The 22,398-nt window shown below is 39.6% G+C and overlaps 1 pseudogene; it reads left to right on the forward strand.

The window, feature by feature from the left end:
• The first annotated feature begins 2,536 nt into the window (after positions 1-2,536).
• Positions 2,537-22,398, forward strand: part of LOC123799393 (ragulator complex protein LAMTOR5 pseudogene) — a 53,261-nt pseudogene continuing 33,399 nt past the window's right edge.

Here is a 22,398-nt window from a genome sequence, read left to right on the forward strand (position 1 = left end):
CAACAGCAATAGAAAGAGCCTCCCAGGGTGACAGTTAACGGTATATGAGAGGTAATGCAATGCCAAGTAGTCATCTCAAATGTCTCCCACCTAATAAGCACTTACGGCACGTTACGTATCGTTTGATTCTTACTGGTTATTGTGCCTAGCATTTCTCCTGCAATTGGCATTAATTCTATCCAAGTGGAAACAAAGTGGGGCAATCCCTGGGTCGAATCTGCTGAGGTCAGACCCAGAGGACATAATACATAGGTTTGGATTCCCAAGAGCCGAAGTTCAGAGATGACTCTGCCACTTTTTTATCTTTGGGACTTCAAATTACGGGATCCCACTTCCCTATCTACAGCCTGAGGATGATGGTTGATTGGCTTACATACATTTAATAAGATCTGATGAATCAAAATATTTTAGACACTGTGTATAATTGTTCAAAACATGGCAGCTCTTTTGTTATTTAAGTCTCTATTTAATGTTTATGGAGCAGTTGCACTTCAAAGGGACCATTTTGAATTGGCAGTGAGAGGAGGGATGCCTCAAATGTTCTCCATCCATAAGCCCTCTCCTTTTCTCTTCTCAGTAAGAAGAAAATAAGCTTTGGTGTTCAAAACCCAGCAAATCTACCATTATAACTTGATTACTTGATATTACAAGCACAAAGCACAAATGCAAAGATAGGTAGTGAAATATTCAAAGTTTGAAATACAGCTTGCAATAGGAAAATGTTGGAACAAGACCTAAGGCAGCATTAACAGTGGACAAGATACATTAACATGATATAGTCATTTGCAGGACTAGTATGCAGCTCTTAAACAGGATGAATGAGAGGCAGTGATTTCATCCTGAGAGGTAACGCTGCAGAGTGGTTTGGAGCACCGAGTCTAGTTCAAATCACATTCCAATTCCCACTGTGTGACTTTGGGCCAGTCACTTAACTGCTCCATACCTCAGTTTCCCTCTCTCTGAAACTGGGTGATGCTAGCACATCTCCCATAGGCTGTGATAAGGATCATGTGGAAAGAACTCAGAACAATGTCAGGATTAGAACATGGAGAATATATGTGTGTGTTCCTGTTGTCAGCACCACCATCATCATTACTGAAGCCACCAGTCCCAAAGATGTAGTATTAAATAAAGTCAAGATGCATAATTACGTCCACATGCTACTATTGATATAAAAAAAAAGCATATGGCGGAGGATGGAAAATAGATAACGTGTATGCATAACACATGTGTCTGACTGGGTGACATGGGATAAAGGGAAGAACTGTGATAAATTTGAAAAAAGACATTTAATTTGTTTGGGATTTTTACCAAACACACACATCATCTTTCCAAAAACAACAATAAAATCAACCTAATAAAATGAATACATACAACCATTAATTAAACGATTTCACATTTTTAGCATCTCTTCCATTTGGGCCACATCGATGAGCCCAATATTTGTTTGTCTGTGTGTGTATGTGTGTCTGTGGTGTGTGTGTGTATATGTGTGTCTGTGTGTGTGTGGTCTCTGTGTCTGTGGTGTGTATGGTCTGTGTGTATGTGTATCTGTGTGTGCGTATGTATGTCTCTGTGTGTGTCTTATGTCTCTGTGTGTGTGGTGTGTATGTGTCTCTGTTGTGTGTATGCATGTGTCTCTGTGTGTCTCTGTGTATGTGTGATCTGTGTGTGTGTCTGTGGTGTGTATGTGTCTGTGTGTGTCTGTATGTCTGTGTGTGTACCTCTGTGTGTGTGTGTGCGCATCTGTGGTGTGTATGGGTCTGTGTGTCTCTGTCGGTGTGTGTGTCTGTGTTTGTGTGTGTATATGTGTGTGTTTGTCGTATGCTGGCGTCTCAGTGTTCCAGGATCCATTTCCATGAAGGGAAGGCAGGGTAAAACCTGTAAGCTCTGCCCGGATCCTTGGCAAACCTGGAACACTCGTAGCAGCTGAATGTGCTGGCGTGAGTGGGAGCCTCTCAGGTGCAGGAGGCATGAGTGGTGGAGGACGGGCTCCTCTGGCAGCACGGACTCCGAGGCCCCAGCGCTCAGGCGGCTGGATGTGCGAGGCCCCAGAGAGCTGCCTGAAATAGGGTCAATTGGAGTCTGTCTCAATAAATTTCCAAGCCGGTTTTATTAAAAAGAGTTGCTTCTTTGGGGCCTCCACACCTATTAAACTGAGGGGAAAAGAAAGTTGAAAAAAAAATTAAAACCACCCTCTCTACCCTCCTCGAACAGCACATCCATTTATGTAAATTGTTTTTATAAGTAGCCGAAAGTCACTTAAAGCATTTTATTTAATCCGTGTAGGCGAAGCCTCAAGGTTTCAAGCTTTTGTGTTCGTGCTGTATGGAAGCTTTTCAGCGTTGCATGGCTTTCAAAAGGTGCTTGCAAGCTTTTCCGAGAGGAACTGTCGGCACACAAGCCGTCCAGAGTCAGGGATCTCATCCTCGAGACAGGAGTCTGGACATGCTTATTTGCAGCTTTAGCAGCAAGGCAGGTGATCTGGAGGCCCGTGCTTCAAGGCACCGCACCCCCTCTTCACCATGGGTGATACATGTTTCTTGCCTATGCAGGTGGAAGACGCTGCCTGGATCCTGCTTCTGGGGAACAGGAGGATTTGCAGGTCCTTCCGGTGCGGGCTGTACGGGAAGGGCAGCAAACCCTTGAACTCTGCTCAAACCCGCCTTTGCACTAGCTGTGCCCCCTGATCTGAATGTACTCCCGCTTCCTACTGCGGTCTGGAGACACGGAGCTTGGTTCCAATGGTGGCTCTGCTTCTTACTACCTATACGGGCCGGATTTTCTAATCTGCACAATGGGAATAAATAAATTCGCCCAGTAAACATCTGAGTCATTATCCTGTTCAGGACTTGGACTTTGCAGTAGCTCTAGGCACTGGTGACAGACGCACAAAAGAGAAGCTCAGGGAGCCTCTGTTCTAGAGGATCTTCACAGAATACTCTTTCCTAGGTTATTGATAATGATGAAAGCTTCTTCCTGAGGTTATAGATAATGGTGGGATTCTCTTCCTAGATCAATGAGGGTTTATTTTATTTTTTATTTATTTACTTATTTATTTTTAATGTTTTTTTTTTATTATGTTAGTCACCATACAGTACATCCCTGGTTTCCGATGTAAAGTTCAATGAGGGTTTAAAAGGATAATGCCTACTTCCAAAATTTCATGTGTGAGAATTAACCAAGAAAATGTCATAAAGCTGTTGGTAGTGCCCAGCACTAATCAAACATGGGTATTTCTCATCTCAGTCCAATTTTCAGTGTCTCAGAGAAGCCAACCCGCTGGTTCAAATCCCTCTATTACAAGCTTTCAGAAAACCTGGTACCTCTCCTTCATGGTACGATCGCAGTGCTGTATTTATATTAATGCAGGTAATTATTTGATTAATTTCTGACTCTCCCATGGGACCTTGAGCTCTATCAGAGCAGGGAAACCGGATTTTTGTTGCTGTTATTATCCTCCGTTCTCTTCCAACGGCATTGTCCAATGCTGGGAAATACTCATCTTTTCAATGAATAAATGACCATATTGACCCTCTCTCTCTCTTTCATTTTAGATCATCAGACCAAGTATTTCCCTTGGGCACCCAAGCCAGGATCGAAATATCTACATCTAAATGTCTAAATATTCAGCTTTACTACAAGGTAACTCACTGTGCATCAACTGCAGGACTAAACCGGTATCATGCAGCTTGAATTTCTCAGGGTAGTGCTGGTATTTCTCTGACCTAGACCCACTGCCTGATCTCGTTGGGATTTTTAGTTCCTGCTACATCTTTTGTGTTGTTAACCATATTGGGAATATGTTCAGCTCCATGACTAGCTTTTGATGGCCTTAATAGGCTTGAAAGGGGTCTTAGGATGGAGAAATTGTCCCCCAAAGTCTTTTGGTGCCCCCCTCGACACATTCTTTCATAACATCTACCTGGCAGGTGCACTGGCCATACAATGGATTCAGCAATAATTACCTCTGAAATCCTAAACCACATACTGTTTTAGCACCTGGGAGGGATTTAGCTGAATGCCCAAGTTAGCTTGAAGCTCAGACTGGAGAAAAAAGAAACACCTGCTTTTGACATTTTAACAAATCCATGGGCATATTCTGTGTGCTGTGGGAGGGCACAGCCCTATCTTGCTACCCCTGTGTTCTATACTTCCTTTCCACTGTGACTTATTGTCTTCCCAGGGATTTGCCCACACTCAATTTTCACTGCCACTCCAAACAGCATTTTCATTCTGGTTCTATGGAAGACCAAGGTCGTGTCAGAGAATAAAATCAAATTAACAGGGTCAAGTATTCAGGACAATGAAGGCCAGACATGAATGTGAAATTGTTGACAAAGGGGAGACCTTCAAGGGTTTATGTAAACAGAAGGAAGAAAAATGCAGATGAGGACAGGCTAAAGGACTGGCTGACCAAACCTGAAGTCTCCATAAAAAAACATGCTGGCACATAGTAGGCACTTGAAGTTGTATTTGAATAATTTTGTAGGGACCAACTGTCCCCTTTGGCCCAGACATATGATTTTCAGTATTAAAATCAAGGAAGTCCCAGGAAGACTAGAACTTGTTGGTTACCTTGGATTAGCATACACTTGACTTTGGAATTTTCTGACAGCCTAGACTCATCCAGCTAGTACCCCAGGATAACCAACATCTTGAATAGGAACACACTTCCTTCACTCTTCCTCTCCTTCTGACTTAAATTTCAAAGCCCACGCCCATACTGTGTCCCTAGGGACAGCGCCCTTGGAGATGGGAATGATGGACCAGGGAAGAAAGAAGTGTCGCCCTTTGATCTATCCAACATCTTCTTTCTTTCCTTTTATTCCCTTTCTGGCAAAGCAATGTGGATCCAGACATCTAAGAGCTTTTAAAATATAATTTCAAAGATCAGACTGATTGTCTGAAAAGCCATCAAATGCACTGTCCAAGAGCTGTTCATGCCCAGAGAGCGAACAAGACGCCCATGACACCATGGTCTCACTACTATGGGATCTGGAGATGTAGGGAATCAGTGAGAGAAGGGACATACACACAACTCAAAACAGGAAACTGTGCAGCTTCGACCACTGTTTTGATCCTTGCAATTAGGAAACACTTGAGCCATCAAAGGCAGAAAGGAAAACTGAAGAAGGCAAAGAATGGAAGTCACAGGAAGAGATGAGTACAATTGCTACATGTATAGTCCAAAAGGGGGAAGAAAGGAAACTGCTCAAGGTAATGTGAGGAAACGGATCAGATTTCCCTCAGGGCATGGGCAAAATGAAGCAGAGACTCCTACATAGGAAGATAATACAGACAGCAAGGGCCCGAAGCTAACCAGGTTCCGAGCCTGCTATCAAAGGTCCCGTGCAAAACAAAACAAAACAAAACAAAAACAAAAACAAAAACAAAAACACCTGGGACCAAATCTTGTAGTTGGGTGGCTCAATCCACTCCAGGAAGTCAAAACAAAGTGGGTGTTCTGGAGGAAGCTGCAGATAAGAGTATGTGGCTCTCTTGCAAAAGTAAGCAAGGTCTCTGTGGCTGGCATACTTCTAACACTTTGCTTATCTTGTGTTTAACCGGACCTCAGCAGCATCACCAGAGGATCGGGAAAAGGGAAAATGGACTTAAGTTCAGGAGCACTGTCCCCCTGCCGTGTTCCCCCAGGCTGCAGTGGACAGGATGTGAGACAGCCACTTTCTTTTTTTTTATGATTTTATTTATTCTAGAAAGAGAGAAAGCAAGAGCAGGAGGGGCAGAAGGAGAGGGAGAGAGAGAGAATCGCAAGCAGACTGCACGGTGAGCACAGAGCCCGACGCAGGGCTTGATCCCAGGACCCTGAGATCATGACCTGAGCCGAAACCAAGACTCAGACGCTTAACTGACTGTGCCACCCAGGTGCCCCCAGATGGCCACTTTCATAAGGGAAAAAACAGCAGCAGGAAAACCCTCACATGCTTTCTTAGGTAATAACCATTTACAGCTGAGAAACAGACCATGCATCAAATCCTTAATTCTTAGCAATCGCAGCCAGAGATCAAGGTGCATTTAAAGTGTTGCCTGAAGTTACCTGATGTGTCCTCAGTGGGTATATGCCTGTACCGTGCCTTGCACTAGCCTGCTTAGTGATCGTAGGATATATATTCTGCCACAGTCATATGCAACATTCAACGTACATGTATTAACTACCTGCTGGGTATGGTGAACTACTCTAGGGACTGGACGTAGAGCAGTGAACAAAACAAAATTTCTGTCTTTGTGGAAATTACAGGTTAAACACAAACATACAATAGACGTTTTATATAAGTTCTGCAAATAGAAGAAAGAATAAAGCAGGGTAAATTAAGTTTGGTGGGAGCAATATTTTAGGTAGGTCGGTCAGACAAAACCTTTCTGGGAGGGACTGAGCTAAGATGCAGATCCCAGGATATATAAAGATGATCTCAGGCAGAAGCAACAGTGAGTGCAAAACCCCTCTGTGCTTGTCATATTGAAGGAACTACGGGGAGACCACAGAGGCGGCAGAAGCTTGAACCAGAGGGAGGTTCATGGAAATGGTGACAAGTGCTCAGTGCTAAGGAAAATATATTTCGAAGGTAAAGTTGGCATGGTGAGACTTCTTTCTTTCTCACACAGAAAACCCATACACCAGATTTCCCTCCTCACGATGACATCAGTGACGCACACGCTGGTGTGGGTCCCCTCGAAAATTACCTGAAAATGAGCGCGATGCTTAAAAGAGTAAAGGTGGAGAATTACCTCGTGACATTATGTTTCTACTCTTTGATTCATTCATGCATTCCTTCTTCCCCTCATTCACTTTATAGCTATTTATTTAGCAACGAATGCCTCTCCCGCACTGTGCTGAGCCCTGGGGGAGAAGCATGTATGAGGCATAATCCCCGTGTTCAAAGACTGAATCTGGCTGAGGAAGGCACACAGATGATTACAGAACAATAAGGTAAGTGCCTAGTAGTTTATGCGAAATGCTCCATGTTATTTGAGGAGCGAAGGTCAGTAGGGGAACTCTTTCACAGAAAGTGAGAATTGAACCCAATGATATCAATGAAAGGAGGAGGAGGAGCTTATCAGGCAAAGTCAGGGAGGGAACCAGGGTGGGGAGAGAGAGTGGGACATTGGATTAAGAGACTGAAGGGGTGGAGGGTGGCATTTGGGCATGGAGTAGCAAGTACAAGGAATATCAACAGTCTGGTGCCGCTAGAATGGCGTTTCTCAAAATCACTAATGACTGTATTCCTTGCCAACAATGCAGATTTTCAGGCCCCTCCCTGAGAGATGCTGATTCAGTAGCTGCATAGTGGGAAGTGGTGTGTGTATTTTCAGTACCACGAGGACTGGGACCCACTCTTCTAGAGGATAAAGAAGAGCCAGAGGTGGGCAACTCCAGAGATAGACAGGATGGAAAGAAGGGGCCGTGCATGGAATGTGTGTCTGGACAAAACACATGGACTTTGCATGCCAATAATTAAACTTCATGAGACAGTTTAAATGAGGAAGGAAAAAGAGAGGAAGAGATAGGGAACAGGGGGAAAGGAGAGGACTGACAAAGGATGATTATATTTTTATTTTGGCAAGAAAGAGAGTAAACCCTTTCAAACACCACACACACGCACACACACACTACCCTTTCCTATTATTTCAGAGAAAAAAAAAGAACATTTTAAATACCCAAAATTCAAAAGATACACTCTCACAAAAAATAATAAAAATATTACACTTGCTTTCTGTGCTGCCCTAACAACTCACCACAAACTTGGTAGTTGAATGTAATACAACTTTGTCATCTTATAGTTCTGTAGGTCAGAGTTCCGAAAGGACCTTAACTAGGCTAAAGTCAAGGTGTTGGCAGTGGTACATTCCTTTCAGAAAGCTCTAGAGGGAAATCTCTTTCCTCACCTTCTCCAGCTCAAGAGGATGTTCACATTCATCAGTTGATGGCCCCTCCCTGTGTCTTTAAGGCAGCAATGATGGGTTGAGTCCTTTCCTCCTCCTCCTCCTCCTCCTCCTCCTCCTCCTCCTCCTTTTTTTTTCTTTAAGATTTTATTTATTTGTTTATTTATTTAGAGATCACAAGCAGTGGGAGGAACAGAGGGAGAAGGAGAGAGAGAATCCTAAACAGGCTCCATACCCAGCGTGGAGCCCAACACAGGGCTTGATCTTACAACCCTGAGATCATGACCTGAGCCCAATCAAGAGTCAGATTCTTAACAGACTGAGCCAGCCAGACACCCTGAACCCTTTTCATATCAAAACTGAAGGAGGTTCTTAATTTTTAAAGATTCAAGTGATTACATTGGGCACACCTGGATAATTCAGGATCAATTCTTGGTCTCAATATCTTTCATTTCTGCAAAGTCCTTTTTGCCAGGTAAAGTAACATAATCACAGGTTCTGGGGATCAGGAAGTGGACACTTCCAGCAGCATTATTCTGCACTTCATAAACATGCTACATTGAACAAAAGATAGCTTTATGAGAAGGTCCTTCCATTGTCCTTAGAATCTTCATCTTACCCTGCACCAGCAATGGCTGCATTAGGAAGGAACCTTCCTGGTCTATAGGAGAGCACTGAGAGCAAGGGTTCATTAGCATCCTGCAAAGGACTTTAAAACTGAGAGTAACAGGTGAAAAGAATTCTGCTAACTCAGTTAGCTCAGATAACTTAGATACTATACAGTTATTAACCAAAAAGAAGTGACTTCCTTTTTTTTCTTCCCAATAAAGTTAGTAAATTCCTTCAGTGTTATTTTATTTTTTTAATAAAACAAAGGTTTATTTATTTGATATATAGAGAGAATGCACACATAGAGGGAGGGGCAGAGGGAGAGAGAGAGAAAAACTCAAGCAGACTCCCTGCTGAGCACAGAGCCCGATGCAGGGTGATTCCACAACCCTGAGATCATGACCTGAGCTGAAATCAAGAGTCAAACGCTTAACTGACTGAGTCACCCAGAGGCCCCTCCTTCGGTGTTATTTTATAGTCAATCTAAATTGATGTTCTTAAGAATTAAAGTTATCAGTAGTTCTGCCCCCAACTTAGTTGCTAAAATCTTTGCCTTAGACAGAATTTGGAATTCAAGTTTGTAACATGCAGTAGTTTTGTGAGTAAGTGTCCTGTCTGTAGATTTTGCCTTTTTGTGAGGAAGTCTCTGTAAGTTTGCACTGATGAAGACAAATAAACCCAGTTACCCAAAAGCTGGTCTGTGCAAGTAAGTTAGTCACTTCTTCCAAAGAATTTTTTTTAAAATAACATCTCACTGCATAATAAATGAATCTGAAGGGAGTAACGGAAGTTCATTTAGAGGCAGGAGAACAAACACAGTGATACATGACAATATTTAATAGCAGAGAGAAATGACTGAGCTCAGCATAAAGTCTGGTGCCTCTCAATCACTCCAGAGTTTGCAAGCTCTGTTTTATTCCTTTGTGACAGATGGAGTTTAATAAAGTATATTTACTTTTATGGTTTCGTTTGACTTTGGTTCTAAGTCACATTCCTTTGTAGAGGTTCAGAACAAGTCACCCCAAAATGTTCCACTTTGGCATGTGTATTATTTTGAGTTGAAAACAATCAAGGCCCAGAGTCTCAGGAATAAACTTTGACCTGCTCCCTAACTGCCTAAAAGAACTTAGATAGAGGACCTACTCCAGGAAGAGAGCTATCACCATAGATAATTTCAGTAGACTATGAGCTAGGCGTTCAGTAAAATTTATTTATTAAAATTCTTCTCTATGTTCCATTGCTTCTACATGGCCCAGTCAACATGTGTTTACCAAACATTTACTCTTTTTCATCTTCCTATGAATTCTTTTCCTTCTCTTTCAAGTCCCAAGCCCTCACTGCCTTCTTAGTTCAAGATGACATATATGCATTATTTTGCTATCTTTGGAATCTCATGTTTATATGGATCAGATTTTCTCCTGTTAATCTGTCTCAAGCCAATTGAATTCTTAGATCAGCAAGAAGAATCTTAAAGGGTATGAAAAGATGCTTCCTCCCCAACACCTTCAACACTTTGGTTGACTCTTGAACACTGTGGGGGTTAGGAGTACCAATCCCAACATGGTTGAAAATTTTCATATAACTTCTGACTCCCCTAAACTTAACTACTAATAGCCTACTGTGGACTAGAAGCCTTACTGATAACAGTAGATTAACACACATTTTGTCATATTATATGTATTATTTACTGTATTGTTACAATACAGTAAGCTAGAGAAAAGAAAATGTTAAGAAAATTATAAGAGAAAATACATTTACAGAAAAAAATACATTTTTTGTTTTAAAAAATCCGTGTATAAGTGAACCCACACTTCAAACCCATGTTGTTCAAGGGTCAACCACATTTTTTCTTAGTCCAAGAGTTAAAGAGGGAGCACAATCATGGAAAATATTGATTCCCCAGGCTGATATCACTAAGAGTTACCTGTTTTGGATTTAGTCAAAGAGGAGACAACCAGAAATGTACAAGGTCTATGTTCAGTGCTTCCTTGGTGTTTTCTGTTCTTAAGTTTGTCTTTCAGATGAATCAGAGAAGTCCTTCCTGTCTTCTACATACAGACTGTAAAATGATCTACCGAAAATTTTCCCCTCTTGGAAAATTTGACTTTTTAAAATAAACTATACAAAAAAGTACAAGGGAGAATAGATCATTCATATCACTGCTACTCATAATTAACCACTGTTAATGTTTTGTCCTATATGTGCTCAAAATCTTTTTTAAGAAGTGATAGGGTTCCAGTTCTGAGTAAGATGGTATAAAAACATTCTACCACCTCTCTCTCCCTGGATGCAGTCATAAAACCTGGAAAGAACACATGGAATAGTTTTATAAGAACCCTGAAAAACGTCAATTACCAGTGGGAATATATATAAAATAGAAAATACATATATGTATTTTTTTCTTCTACTATATCTAAGACTTGAAACATTGGAGCCCAAAGCCCAGAAGTTGGCTCAGTCTCCAAAAAGAGGGCTTTAGGTAATGCCCTTCCCCCCCACCACCCTGTAATCTAGCTTGAGGATAGGAATAAGATCCCAACACTCAAGAGCAGATTGCCCTCCCTAATGTAGGTGGCCCTCATCAATCAGCTAAAGACCTAAAGAAAACAAAAACAGAGCCCCTTCAGCTGGTAACAGGTAACTTCCCATGGCTGCCTGATTGGATCTGGGCTATTTGGTCTCTTCCAGCTTTCCAACTGGAACTACACCATTGACTCTCCTACATCTCCAGCTTACCACCTGCAGTCTTGGGATTTCTCATACTGTCAGCCTCTATAATCATGTGAGCCTATTCCTCTCTCTCTCTCTCTCTCTCTCTCTCCACACACACACACACACACACACACACACACACACACACACACACGATTTGTTCTGTTCTCTGGAGAACTCTGATTAAACATTGGGATTCCATTCATTAGGCATTTGCTGAAAGACACAACTATAGTGATAAGATCAATTTTGAAAGGGCTCAGAGACTGGGCGGTGGTGGTGTTAATACAAATGGATAACACGAGGAAGTTGGGAGGGTTATGAAGCTGACATGCCTTCATCGTGATGGTGGTTACACAGATGTACATATGTGTTAACATTCACAGAATTGTACGCTAAAGAAAAAAAAAACGATTTTACGACATTTAAAAAGTAAAGTTTTAACACACAGGATGGTGTAAGTTTAGGGTGAACAGCATCAATTTCATCTCAGTAAATTTAGAGGAAAAAAAGTTAAGTTTTAAAAAGAGAATGTCATTCCACTGTTTTTCCTAAAAAAAGGATGCTTATTATAAAGATATCATTGATGAAGAAAAATAAAAATGTGAATTTAAAATCAGGTCCAAATCCAACCACGCAGAGATAGCAGAAGTGATCTGTAGCAACATCATTCCAGGTATCTTCCTACAAACCTGCATGGATAGATGGATGAATGGGAAGATGGATGGCAGAAAGGGAAATACTCTAGAGAAATGTGATATTACAGATGCTTTAAAAATACAAAATATTAAATATTTTTTTAATTTAACTGAAGAAATAAATAAATATAAAATTAGTAAAATGCAAATTAGTGATTTTATTCCAAAATAATAGATCCTCTCAATATTCCTAAAATTTAGAAAAGATTGAAAACATTAAGGAGTCATATTTTTAACAAGATTTTATTTATTTATTTGAGAGAGAGAGAGAGATAGAGACAGAGAGAGTGGAGAAAGGAATAGAGGGAGCGGGACAAGCAGACTCTGTGCTGAGCTTGGAGCCTGATGTGGGGCTCCATCTCAAGACCCTGAGATTATTACCTGAGCAGACATCAAGAGTGGGATGCTTAACCGACTGAGCCACCCAGGTGCCTCAGAAGTAATGTTTTTTAACCTGTACTTTTACAGTTTTGATGAGCTCAGTTGTATAAACAAGGACTCTCACACTTCTATTATTCATGATAGTATTTTTACTTTTGCAGGTTTACTATATGTATACTCTAAATATGTGTGTAGTTGTTGATCATTAACTTGGTATTTGCATTTGAGTAAGCGCACACTTCTGTGTGCACGGTTAACCTATATGCACACACACACGTAACTGTCAGCGCTTGCCACCAGTCAGTCCCTCTGCCAGTCCTCTCTCTGAGGTTATTTATTTAGATGAAAATCTTAAATGGCGGATGGTATTGCCAAGTAATTTTTTCAAGGAGGAACTCATAGGAACTTCGGATGGAGAAAGTTGGCCCGTTACCTTTATATTTCCATAACTTCTTGATTGTGTAGAATGTCTTGCCTGATATCTTCAAAACTCTGGTAACATCTCAATTTTCTTCTTAACAACTGTTACCACTGTACCTTGCCTGCTTGCTAATGCCACAATCTTCCATTAAAGCTAGAACTGATGGATTCTGAAACATACCTTCCTTAAATGCAGAGTTTCCTCATGATCCTATTAGAGCCTATCCCCTACTATGATGAACGCACAAAATCATGCAGGACAAACATTGGAGCATGTACTCTGTGCCCCACAATGTAAGCATGAGGCACATAAAGAATGAAATGATCTTGGTCAGGCCCCCAGTGAGATCCCGTGTTGTGAGGGGCACCGTCACGCAAAAGGAAATTACACTGTAAAGAAAAGCATGTTATAGGGCCTGCAATAGAGTTATTTGCAGACAGCCGGAGGAAAACATGGTTTAGTCTCATATTCATTTTTCTTATCACTTTTTATTACCCTTTTTCCTTCCTTTTTTGTGTGATGGCAGACCAGTAAATTATAATGCCAATCAAGCAGATCAAATGTCCCTTAAAGGGTTTTCTCAGCCTTGACGCTACTGACGTTTTGGGATAGATGGTTCTTTGTCATGGAGGGCTGTTCTGTGCAGGTAGGATGTCAAGCAGCGCCCAGGTTTGTACCCAGTAGATGCCAGTAATACCCCTCCAGCATTGACACATGTCACCTGCGGATGCAAAATCAGCCTTAGACAAGAGCCACTGCCCCAAATCAGCCCTCCTTTGAATCTCTTCTGTTCGTTGTTTTGTTGTATTAATTGCCTTACAAAGTGGAGACATCTGCTGGTGAGTTCTTTTTATCTTTTTGACTCACTTATTCACATCTCATTATTCCTTTGAAACGTTAGGAGGGTAAGATTAATGAATTTATTATCTTTAAGTGTCCATTCTGCTGCCACTCTGAGAAATGATACTATTCTAAGTTGATAGTGAGGGGGTCCACATTTTCTGGTTATCAGCTGTGCTCTTCAGCAAATCACCAGGACTAATGTCATATCTAGAGCTATGAATAATTGTATGTATTATTATTTTTTATATCGTTATCCCATTTCCCTGGATAAATACAACATAGCCTATATTTTGATTGATATGCCCCAGGGAGTTACTGGTGCAGAAAGTGGTGCAGAGTGGGGGTCCTGGCAAATAGTCACATTATGCTCAGCAGATAGATCAAATCCAGGCAACCTCATTCTTGACACTGACAAAATAATTAAAATAAAATATAGCCTGCAGGGTTTCATCTTGAGATGTGTGGATTGAAACTAGAAAAAACAAAACAAAATTGCCAAATGTTTAAATGAAGAACAACATTTTGACACATCGATGCATTTAGATCATGTTTTAAAGGAGATATTATTTTTAACTTCATTTTTTTCTTGTAAAAGTATTCAAATTCTTTGTGATCATTTGCAGTTGGGCATATAATTCTGTAACTATGTCAGACTAGAAGTTATAAAAAAGTGAAAGTGAGTTTTTTTCTTTCATTTCATAAACTAGAGGCAGAAGAAACTACACAAGAAATTCAGAGATTGAGTTTATTTTACAATCATGGTGGAGAACACTGTTCTGTGGACTTTACATTCGTTCATTCATTCATTCATTCATTCATTCATTCATTCATTCATTCATCTCTCATACCAAGTTATGGAGGTAATATTTATTTTCATTCTTATGCTACAAATGAGGAAAGAAAGGGACAGAGAGGGTAAGTATCATGTTCCTAGTCACAAAGGTAGGCAATAGCCCCGCCAGGGACTGAATCACTCACTCTTGGGCTCAGACAGGTCTCTGTGGTTAATCACTCAATCACTTCATGCAATTTCTCAACGGAAAGAAGCTAAAGTTTGGGGCATCTGGGTGGCTTGGTTGGTTGAATGTCCAACTCTTGGTTTCGGCTCAGGTCATGATCTCATGGGTCTTAGGATCAGGTCCTGCCTCAGTCTCCGTGTTTAGTGGGGAGTCTGCTTGAAGATTCTCTCTCTCCCTCTCCCTCTACCTCTGTCCCTCCCCCCACTCATGGGCACCCACGAGCTCTCTCTAAAAAATAAATAAATAAATCTTTAAAAAAAGAAGCTGAAGTTCACATATCCTTAATAACTAGAAATCATAATTCTATATAACCCTATCACCTATAACAAATTTATCTTGGGAAAGCTAGAAAAGGTCATTTCCACTTCAGGGATGTGACTGAGAGTAACCTAGAAGCACCTATAAATCCCACGGTGCATGGGAGTCTCCCTGACAGTGAGGCTGAGGCAGCAGCAGGGCTGAGGAAGGGACCAGAGTTCCCTCAGCTTTACCAGCACTTTACCACTAAGTCAATGCAACAGGTCCTCCATGCTATGCTCTTATAATTTTGTGTCAATCAAACTGCACTCACACCATCGGGCCCCTGCTGTGCTTAAAATAGTGCCAATAAATGTCAGTTATTTAAATTAATTTAATGCACAAATGATATATCAAGATTCCAGCTAGTGTAATTGTTTTCAAATTTAACTTTTTGTTTGCCATCATGGTGGATCTGTACACGGATGTAAGAAATGTTAGAAAGACATCTCCTGTACTCTCGGCCCAGTTTCTCCTACGGTGACTTCTCGTAGAACTCAAGTACAGCATCACAACCAGAATACTGACACTGATACAGTTAAGACACAGCACAGTCCCATCACGACCGCTGTCACTCCTGACACCCTTTCCCACATAGCCACACTCACTTTCTTCCCGCAACCAGAACCTTCTGGAACTCCTGGCAACCACTTGTCTATTATCTATTTCTATAATTTTCTCATTCATTTCAAGAAGGTTATATAATGGAAATCATAGAACGGATACCCCCCTAGGATTGGCATTTTTCACTCAGCATGTTTCTCTGGGAATTCATCTATGTGCTGTGTACACCAAAAGCTCATTCTTTTTTATTGCTGGGTAGTTTTCCATGGGCATACACAGTTTATTTAACCACTAGCCCATTAGAAGACATCTGGGCTATCTTCTGTTTCGGACTGTTATAAATAAAGCTGCTATAAACATTTACACACGGGTTTCTCTGTGAACATAGATTTTCTTTTCTCTGGGATAAATGCTCACAGGTGCAATTGCTGGATGGTTGTCTGGTAGTCACGTGTTTAGTTACTTAAGAAACATCCTGACAGCAATATATGATGGATCTGATTTCTCTGCATCCTTGCCAGCATTTGGTTTTGTCACTATTTTTTATTTTAGCCATTCTAATACATGTGTGGTGATGTCACATTGTAGTTTTAATTTTTATTTTCTTGATGGATAATGTCAAACATCTTTTTTGTGTTTCTTTGCTATTTGTATATCCTCTTTGGTAAAATGTCTCTATGTCTTTTGCCCACTTTCTAAATGGATTTTTTTTTTTAAATGTTGAGATCTGGACATTGATTATATAGTCTTCAACTTTCATTCAGTTATATAGCTTGCAAATATTTTCTTCCAGTCTGTTGCTTGGCTTTTCATCCTTTGAAAGGATCCCTATCAAGAACACAGTTTTTGAATTTAGAGGAGGTCCAATTTATTGATTTTCCCTTTTATGGGTTGTGTTGTCAGTATAAAGGCTAACAACATGTTGCTAGCTCCAGATCCTTATGATTCTCTTTTTTTCCCCTAAGTTTTAGAGTTTCAAGTTATACATTTACAACCATGACCTATTCTGAGCTAATGTTTGTACAAGGTATACAACATAGGTCAAGGTTTTGTTTTTGTTTTTTGCCTGTGGATATTCAATTACTCCAGTACCATTTATTGAAAAGGTTTTCTTTCCTCTATTGAACTGGTTTTGCACTTTTGTTCAGAATCATTTGGGCACATGTAAGTGAGTCTGTTACTAGAGTCTATTCTGTTCCATTGATCTATGTGCCCATCTCTTTGCCAATACCATACAGTCTTGATTCCTGTAGCTATATAACTCTTGAAATGAGGTAACCCATTTATCTTACTTTATTCTTCTTTTTCAAGATTGTTTTAGCTATTCTAATTTCTTTGTCTTTCCATGCAAGTTTTAGAATAATTTTGTCTATGTCTACAAAAAACCTACTGGGATTTTGACAGGACTTGCCCATGAATTTGGAGAGCACTAACATCTTTCCCATGTTGAATCTCCCAATACATGCGTACAGTATGAGTCTGTTTTAATGTTTGATTCTTTCATTAGTATATTGTATTTTTCAGTATACAAGTCCCATACATGTTTAGTTAGATGTACACCTAAGTTTTTGATGTTTGAACAATTATAAATGGCATTGTATTTTTAATTTCTGTGTCCGTATGCTCATTACTAGCATAAAGAAATACAATTGATTTATTGTGTATTTATCTTGTATCCTGTGATCTTGCTGCTGAACTTATATATTATAGAAGAGTTTTCTTTTTCTTTTCTTTCTTTTTTTTTGGGGGGGGGGGAGAGAGAATAGGCAGGGGAAGGGGCAGAGCAAGAGGGAGAAGCAGGCTCCCCACTGAGCAGGAGCCTGACACTGGGCTGGATCCCAGGATGACCTGAGCCAAAAGTAGACACTTAACCAACTGAGCTACCCAGGCACCCCTACTTCCTTCTTTTGATATCTATGCTTGTTATTTACTTTTCTTGTGTTTTTAACTAGCCAGAATTTCTAGCATTATATTAAATTAGCACAGTTAGAGCAGACATCATTGTCTTCTTCCCAGTCTTAAAGGGGAAAGCATTCAGTCTTTCACCATTAAATATAAGATTAACTATCAATTTTTTAAAGATGTTTTTTATTGAGTCGAGGAAGTCTTTATTCCTATTTTTGTGAGAGTTTTTTTTTTTTAATCATGAATGGCTTTTGAATTTTGTCAAATGTTTTTTCTTTATTAATTGATAGAATCAACTTTTCTTTTTTAGTCTGTCAATATGGTGAATTACACTAATCGATTTTTGACTATTGATCAGCTTCGCATCCCTGAAACAAACCTCACTTGGCCATAGTTTATAATTCTCTTATGTATTGCTGAATTCTATTTGCAAATATTTTGTTAAGGATATTTGCATTTATATTCATTAGGAATATGGGTCTGTAGTTTTGGTTTTTTTGTACTGTCTTTTTGTTGTTGTTGTTTTAGGAGAGTAATATAAGCTTCATAAAATATATTGGAAAATATTCCCACTGTATATTCTGGAAGAAACTGTATAGAAGTGGTATTAACTCTTTTCACATTTGGTAGAATTTTCCAATGAACTGATCTGGCATGAAGATGTCTTTGTGGGAAAGTTTTTAAATTATGAATTTCTTAATAGTTATGAGTATTCAAATTATTTCATATAAAGTGAGGTGTATGAACTTGTGTTTTTTCAAGGTATTGATCCATTTCACATAAATTATATTTATATGTGGGGTTTTTTACAGAATTCTCTTATTATCCACTAATGTCACCAGAACCTGTCCATAGAGTCTGTAGTGGTCAATGGATTACTTAGTAGTGTGTTATTCCGTTTCTAAGTATTTGGAGATGTCCCTATTATTGCTCTGTTACTGATTTCTAGCTTGATTCCACTGTGGTCAATAAACACTATATGATTTCAGTTATGTTAAATTTGTTGAGATCTGTGTTGTGGCCCATGATATGGTCTATCTTGGGATATGTTCATGGACAACTGAAAATAATGTATATTCTGCTGTTTTTAGGTGAAGTGTTCTATTAATGTCAAGTAGATGCTGTTGGTTGGTAGTGTAGCCGAGTTCTTCTGTTTCCTTGCTGATTTTCTGTCTAAGTGTTTTGTCAATTGTTCAAGGAGGGGTGATGAAGCCTCCAACTATAATTATGGATTTGCCCACTTTTCCTTTTTCTGCTTCATATACTTTAGGGCTCTGTGGTCTGGTTGCATGCACATCTAGGACTGCTTTATCTTCTTTGTGGATTGACCCTCTGTTATTATATAATGTCCATCTCTATTTCTGGTAGTTTTCTTTGCTCTGACATCTATTTAATTTAACATAGCCTCTCTTGTGTCCTCGTGATGAATGTTTGTGCAATATATCACGTTCCATTTGTTTATATTCAACCTGCTTATATCATTTTACTTGAAATGATTTTTTTGTAGACAGCATGGATTGGCTCATGTTCTTTAATTTGCTCTGCCAATCTCTTTCTTTTAATTGTTATATTTGGACTACTTGCCTTTAATGCAATTATTGCTATGTTAGGACTTAAGTCTGCCATTTTAGTTTTTGCTTTATGTTTGTTCTCTCTTTTTCGTTCCTCTGTTTTCTTTTTCTTGACTTCTGTGGCTTATTTGAACATGTGTTAGAGTTTCATTTTGATTTATCTGTAGTGTTTTTCAGTGTATCTTTTTGGATAGGACTTTAGCAATGTCTTTAGGTCTCACATTATATATACATAACAGTCTATAGCTGTCATCATTTTATCAGTTCGATTATATCTATCATCTATTTTTATACTTATTACCTTTATAACCCTTTGTCCTCCCCCATTTATAATATAGTTACCTAAAAGAGTTTCTCTATATACATTTAGAACCATATCAGACAGTGTTACTTTTGCTGTCATAATGAAACACAACTTAGAAAACTCAAAGGAGAAGGAAAGCCTACTGTATTTATGTATATTTTTGTTTATCGTATTTTTTTCCTGGTGTGCTAAGATACTCTCTTTGATCATTTTCTTTCTGTTTGGAGAAATGCCTTTAGCCGTTCTTTTAGGGTAGGTGTGCTGATGACAAATTCTCTTCATTTTTCTTCATCTGTGGACATCTTGATTTTCCCTTCATTTCTAAAGGATATTTTTGCTGGATATAGGATTCTGCAATGACAGTTCTTTATTTTCAGCAATAGAAAAATGTGTGACTTCCTTCTGACTCCCATGGCTTCAAATGAAAAATCTGCTGTCATGTGTATTGTTTCCCCTTCTAGGTAAGGCGTTATTTCTCCCTCTCTGATCTAAATTTCTTTGTCTCTACTTTTTGGTAGATTTGTGTGGTATCTTGGTGTGGATTTCTGTTCATGGGGTTTGCTCAACTTATTGAATCTGTAAGTTAAGTCTTTAGCCAAACTGGGGAAACTTGTAGTCATTATTTTAATACTTTTTCAGCCCTCCTCTCTCTCGCCTCTCCTTCGGTGACTCCTGTGGCACCAATGTTAGGTCTTTTGTTATAGTCCCACAGCTCCATGAGGCTCTATTCATTTTTTTTTCAGTTTATTTTTTTCCTGTTGTTCAGACTGTACAATTTCTATTGTCATATTTTCCAGGTTTCTGATTCTTTCATCTGTCCCTCCCATTCTGCTATGGAGCTCAACTGAGCTCTGTTTGCTGAGATTTTCTATTTCTGTATTGAGGCTTTCTATTTTTTTCATTTGCTCCAAGCATGTTCACTGTTCTTCTTATCATTAGACTTGGGTTACAGGTTTTTAGGGAGGAAGACCAGAGGAGTAAAATGTCATTCTTATCCTATCCAATCAAGAGTACATACAATCAACATGATTTATCTCTGTTGATGCCGACCTTGATTATGTGGCTTACATAGTGTTTGTCAGTGTTCTCCGCTGTTAAGTTGCTTTTTATTTTCTTGCTTTTTGTACTGTATTCTTTGCAAAGCAGTCACTACAGGCAGCTCCCAGTTAAAGGTAGGGAGTTATGTTCCACCTCCTTGGTGGGGGGTAGAGGGAGAGAGTATCTGCATCACATATTTGGAATTCTGTGAATGTGCCAAGCATTTTAATTTCAATGTCTCCTAGTCCTCATTATAATTCTATTATCCCATTTAACATATGAGAAAATGAAGGCACTGAATAGATTAAGTTACTCACCCACAGTCACAAATCAAGGTGCATTTATATTATAGCCTGAGACTCCAATTCCCCTTTTAGTATATTTCTATATGCTCAAGTGAATTGCACCATGGAACATCCACTTTGGTTCTTTACTTCCATTAACTTGTCTGATTCCCGTCAGATAAAGAATGTCCCCCACCTCTGGCAGAGGCTGTGGTCACTGTGCATCTCCCTCTTAATCTAAGGTTGGCATGAGCTCCTCAGGATGTTGCATAGCCCTTTATTACATTAGACCAACACTGGACCAAAGACCCAGTGACATGGTTTGGTGTTATAATTAACGAAGGGTAGAACTGAACGTACCTCAGAGACTAGTTGGTTTGGTTATGAATATTTAAAGCTAGAGGTCTAAAAATTATGGTGGAAACCACAGCTTTATTAAGCTGCTGCATTTTGGGGCTTCCTTGCTTTAATTGGCAAGAAATGCTCACCTATTTCACACGGTAGTATGACCTCCAGGTATGAGACAGAATACATAGGACAATACGAAGCATTTGTTGTCTCCAGATGTCCTATCCATGACCGCGAGTTCCCATTTCTTTTGGCAAGTATCCAGAGCTTCGCCGCTTGTCCTGCTTACCTGGCATCTTTCCTCCCCCCTGAAACATCAATCCTTCTACACCATTGTGTTCACATTGAGGTACAAAACCTCTTAGATGGAGAATGTGGAAGCTGTAGATAAATAGTGTAAGAGTCACATCACTATGGCTAAAGTGACATAAAATGTCGATCTTGGTGTGAAATATGAGTAATCTCCGAAATTTATGGTCATATCAAGGGCTCATCCATTTTAATACCCTGAGTATAATTCTTATTTGCTGATCATCGAGGGCTATTGTATACAACACTCTGCCTGTGTAAAGCATTTTTTACTTTTCAAAGGACTTTTGTAAGCTTCTTTTTATTTGCTCACCTAACAGCCCCCCAAAACACGAGAATCGGGGATTAGTAAGAGCTTCTCAACCCTGAGTGAACACCCAAATCACCTGCAGAGTTGTAAATCTTTTTCTTTTGGCCCCACCTACAGACAGTCTGATTCCATGGGACTTTTGCACATGCCATTTGTTTTCCTCGGAAGGTCCTTACCTTTTACCTCATTAATTTGCTTCTCTTTGGCCTCATTCTCACTCTAGGAATTTATAAGTTGAAGGCCACTATTGTAAGTGCTCCTTTGAAATATTCATTTTTCTTATAATGATGATTTGTTATGTTTGTCTCCACTAATATCCTGTCAAGGACATTTAATTTTTACTTCCCCAATTCCTAGCACAGTATCTGGTACATATTAAGTAATTAATAAACAGGTGCTCAATGAAAATATGCTGAATTAATGAATGGACAAATAACAGGTCTGAGACAGGACTTGAACAGCTATATTTTTTTTTAACAGTTCCACATGGGTGATTCTGAGTTGAGATTCTACCTATGTGTGTGTCTCTACTGTAGAGATGATGAGGAAAGAATTTGGGTTTTTGTCACCCAGGGGAAAGCAGAGGTGGAACGGAAGCCCAGAGCTGGCTGTCTCTCCCGGGATCCATGACTGGATTGTCCTCTGTCTACTGCATCCTTTTCAATTCAGGACTTAGTCTTCACACCTTGTGCTGTTTTCCCTATTCCCCTAGGGAGAGGGAAGAGACCCTCTTCTGTTATTTTGGGAGAATCCTCTACCCATCACCATTAAATATTTATCACATTACATTAGGCTGATGAACTCATCTGCAAATCTCACTAAACAGTGAGCTATAGGAGAATGAAAACCAGTTATATTACCCATGTCTGTATCCCTACCACTG

This window comes from Ursus americanus, chromosome 22, assembly GCF_024610735.1.
Source record: "Ursus americanus isolate L20-20 chromosome 22, mUrsAme1.1.p, whole genome shotgun sequence".
Taxonomy (NCBI): Eukaryota; Metazoa; Chordata; class Mammalia; order Carnivora; family Ursidae; genus Ursus; species Ursus americanus.